This window comes from Carlito syrichta, unplaced genomic scaffold (assembly GCF_000164805.1).
Source record: "Carlito syrichta isolate Samal-C Ts95f unplaced genomic scaffold, Tarsius_syrichta-2.0.1 Scaffold301933, whole genome shotgun sequence".
In the NCBI taxonomy this organism is placed as follows: Eukaryota; Metazoa; Chordata; class Mammalia; order Primates; family Tarsiidae; genus Carlito; species Carlito syrichta.
Genome location: NW_007246029.1, coordinates 11,431 through 15,793, shown reverse-complemented (window position 1 = coordinate 15,793; position 4,363 = coordinate 11,431). Strand labels below are relative to the sequence as shown.

Sequence of the window (4,363 nt, the reverse complement as noted above, 5' to 3'; positions counted from 1 at the left end):
TATAAAAAATTAGCCGGGTGTGGTAGCGCGCGCCTGTAGTTCCATCAACTCGGAAGACTGAGGCGGAAGGATCGCCGAATCCCAACAGGTTGAGGCTGCGGGAGCGGCCACTGCACTCCAAGCTAGGGGACAGAGTGACACTCCAACTCAAAAAAAAAAAAAAAAAAACAACTTATTTTAGGATTGTAGAAAAATTACAAGGTGGACTTGGTGGCTAAGCCTGTAATCCCATGCCTTTGGGAGGCTGAGGTGAGTGGATTGCCTGAGCCCGCGGGTTCGAGACCCGCCTGGGCAGCGAGACCTCATCTCTACAATAAATAAAAAAATCAGCCAGGTGTGGTAGCGCATGCCTGTAATTCTGGCTACTCCGAAGGCAGAGGCGGAAGGATCACCGGAGCCTAGCAGGTCGAGGCTGCGGTGGCTGGGAGCGGCCACTGCACTCCAGTCTGGGCGACAGAGACTCCAACTCAGAAAAAAAAAAAAAAAAAAAATTAGCCGGGCGTTGTAGCACGTGCCTGTAGTTCCAGCTAACTCGGAAGGCTGAGGCGGAAGGATCGCCAGAGCCCAGCAGGTTGAGGCTGCGGTGGTCGGGAGCAGCCACTGCACTCCAGTCTGGGCGACCAAGTGAGACTCCAACTCGGAAAAAAAAGAAAAAGAAGAATTACAGATAGCACAGTTTTCATACACCCCCATGCCCAATTTCCCTTATTATTTATTTATTTTTAAATTTTAGCCCTTTGCACTTGGATATCTCTGTGGGGACATTGTGAATCTAGCAAACCACTCTGATGTCCCCTCTCAGTGGACATAAAGAGATTACTGGTGATTATACAGGACAAACTTATGCAAGCACAAATTTTTCAAAAATGTTGAAAATTGCATGAAAAAATCAGATAAAGAGATGGAATGTATACTGAGATATGATTGATCAATTGAGAAATAGTTTTCAGGAATCATGAGTGCGTCCTTCCACATCATATTTGAATAACAGACTTGACAATAAATTATATATTATTAATGTGGGAAGAAGAAAATGAGACTGCATTATCTGCCTGAATAGGAAAACGCCAAGTGGAAGATGTCAGTTATTATCGCACAACATGTATCAATGAACCTGCAATGCATGTTGGTGACTGTTTCACACATTAGCACACATTAGAAAAATATAAAATTTTGATTTTTTGTCATAAGTTTCTCAATGCCTAAAATCCCATGATGAGCCAAATATCATTACAATAGAATAATTGGTTCCAGTAATTTAATAGTATATTTAATATGAATTCCAAGTATCTGGAACCACAGGCATGCACCATCACATCTGGCTAAGTTTTTTGATTTACCATAGAGACAAGGTCTCGCCAAGTTGCCCAGGCTGGTCTTGAACCCTTGGACACAGGCAATCCTCTCACCTCTGCCTCCCAAAGTGCTGGGATTACAGATGTGAGCCACTGTGCCCAGCTCTTTTTTAAATTTATAAAATAAGCCGGGCTTAGTGGCTCAGCCTGTAATCCCATGCCTTGGGAGGTTGAGGTGAGTGGATTACCTGAGCCTGTAGGTTCATGACCCGCCTGGGCAACTTGGCGAGACCTCATCTCTACAATAAATAAAAAAATCAGCCGGGCGTGGTCGCGCATGCCTATAGTTCCAGCTACTTGGAAGGCTGAGGCGGAAGGATTGCCGGAACCTAGCAGGTCGAGGCTGCGGTGGCCGAGAGCGGCCACTGCACTCCAGTCTGAGTGACAGAGTGAGACTCCAACTCAAAAAAAAAAAATTTAAATTTAAAAAATAAATAAATAAACCGGGTTCGGTGGTTCAACCTGTAATCCCATGCTTTGGGAGGCTGAGATGAGTGAATTGCCTGAGCCCGCGGGTTCAAGACCCGCCTGGGCAACTTGGCGAGACCTCATCTCTACAATAATCAAAAAATTAGCCGGGCATGGTAGCACGCGCCTGTAGTTCCAGCTACTTGGAAGGCTGAGGCAGAAGGATCGCCGGAGCCCAGCAGGTTGAGGCTGTGGTGGCTGGGAGTGGCCACTGCACTCCAGTCTGGGTGACAGAGTGAGACTCCAACTCAAAAATAAATTGAGAAATGGTTTTCAGGAATCATGAGTGCATCCTTCCATATCATCTTTGAATAACAGACTTGACAATAAATTACATATTATTAATGTGGGAAGAAGTAAATAAATAAATAAATGAATAAATTTATAAAATAAATAGGAAATCAGTAAAATCATATGCATGGTTTAATATTATTATAAGGTGAATACTACTCAAGCAGAGGAAGCAGAACCTTGCCAGCCACTCCAGAAGTCCTTCCATGCCCATCCTGTTCTCCACACATACCTTCATAATAATCACTTCCTTTTGTTTTTCTGTTAATACTTTTATCACCCAAATATGCATCCATGAGTGCTATAGTTTAGTTTTGTTCTTTTTTTTTTTTTTTTTGAGTCGGAGTCTCACTTCTTTCATCCAGGCTGGAGTGCAGTGGCACACTCATGGACACCACAGCCTTGACCTGCTGGACTCTGGCGATCCTTCTGCTTTAGCCTTACAAGTAGCTAGAACCACAGTGTGCCACTGTGCTCATCTAATTTTTGTGATTTATTGTAGAGACGAGGTCTCATCCATTTTCCCAGGCTAGTCTCGAACCAGTGGACTCTGGTAGTCCTCTTGCCTCCTCCTCCCGAAGAGCTAGAATTACAGGTGTGAGCCATCGCACCCAGCTTAGTTTTGCTCATTTAAAAAAATGTGATATCTTTTAAATTTTTTAATATGCAGGCTTCTTTTTCATTTTTTTGCAATTTATTCTTGTTTTAAATTTTTTAGTTTAGTCTCGCTGTCACCCAGGCTGGAGTGCAGTGGCATGCTCACAGCCACCACAGCCTCCAGCTGCTGGGCTCAGGTGATCCTTCCACATCAGCCTTCCAAGTTGCTGGAACCACAGATGTGTACTACCACACCTGGATAATTTTTGTTTTTGTTTTTTTTGAGTTGGACCCAGACTGGAGTGCAGTGGCTGCTCCCGGCCACCGCAACCTCGACCTGCTGGGCTCCGGCGATCCTTCCGCCTCAGCCTTCCAAGTAGCTGGAACTACAGTCACGCGCTACCATGCCTGGTAATTTTTTTGATTTATTGTAGAGATGAGGTCTCACCAAGTTGCCCAGGTAGGTCTCGAACCTGCGGGCTCAGGCAATCCACTCACCTCAGCCTCCCAAGACGCGGAATTACAGGTTGAGCCATCGAGCCCAGCTAATTTTTGATTTATTGTAGAGACAAGGTCTTGCAGAGTTGCCCAAGCTGGTCTCAGAGCCCTAGACTCAGACAGTCCTCTCACCTTTGCTTCCCAGAGTGCTGGGATTACAGGCAAGAGCCACCATGCCTGGCCAATTTTCTTTTTTTTCTTTTTTTTGAGTTGGAGTCTCACTCTGTTACCCAGACTGGAGTGTAGTGGCCGCTCCCGGCCACCGCAACCTCGACCTGCTGTGCTCCGGCGATCTTTCTGCCTCAGCCTTCCGAGTAACTGGAACTACAGGTGCGTGCTACCACGCCCGGCTCATGTTTGATTTATTGTTAGAGATGAGGTCTCACCAAGTTGCCCAGACAGGTCTCGAACCCGCGGGCTCAGTCAATCCACTCACCTCAGCCTTCCAAAGGCATGGGATTACAGGCTGAGCCACCGAGCCCAGATGGCCAATTTTCTTACATTTTATTTACTGAAGAATTGGCCTGTTTGACCTGATGAATTTTCCTAGGTTTTACTAATTGCATTGCAGTTTAGCATGTTGTTCTCTCCTCTGTATTTCTTACAAATTAGGAGGAGTCTAATTCAAACTCAAACTTGATCTTTCTGGCAAGACTACAGAGAGTATTTGACATGGCTATAGGAAACACATGTTGTCTGGTTGTGTCTCTTTTTGTGATCTTAGCAGCTGTGCATTGGAGGTTGCAAAATGGTGATATTCTAGTTGTATCACTTCCTTTTTATGTATTAGATCTAATAATATTTTAGAAACATTTCCCCTCATCTGTTATTTGTTTACCAAATCTATATAGGAAAAGCAGGATAAATGCTTGATCCTTGTCCTTTATTTACTAATTTTCAAGATAATAAATTGGTTCCCTGTCATCCTCTCAAGGTGACCATTTAAAAAATATAATGGACTAGGCTCAGTGACTCAGCCTGTAATCCCAGCACTCTGAGATGCCGAGGCGAGTGGATTGCCTGAGCCCGCGGGTTTATGACCCGCCTGAGCAACTTGACGAGACCTCATCTCTACAACAAATCAAAAATTAGCTGGGCGTGGTAGCGCGCGCCTGTAGTTCCAGCTCCTTGGAAGGCTGAGCCGGAAGGATTGC

The 4,363-nt window shown here is 45.0% G+C and overlaps 1 protein-coding gene across 1 annotated transcript in view; it reads left to right on the top strand.

Annotated features, from left to right (window-relative positions):
* The window catches only part of SOCS7 (suppressor of cytokine signaling 7), a 41,954-nt gene that overhangs the window by 32,819 nt on the left and 4,772 nt on the right, over positions 1-4,363 (top strand). The gene's annotated exons all lie outside the window — the stretch shown is intronic.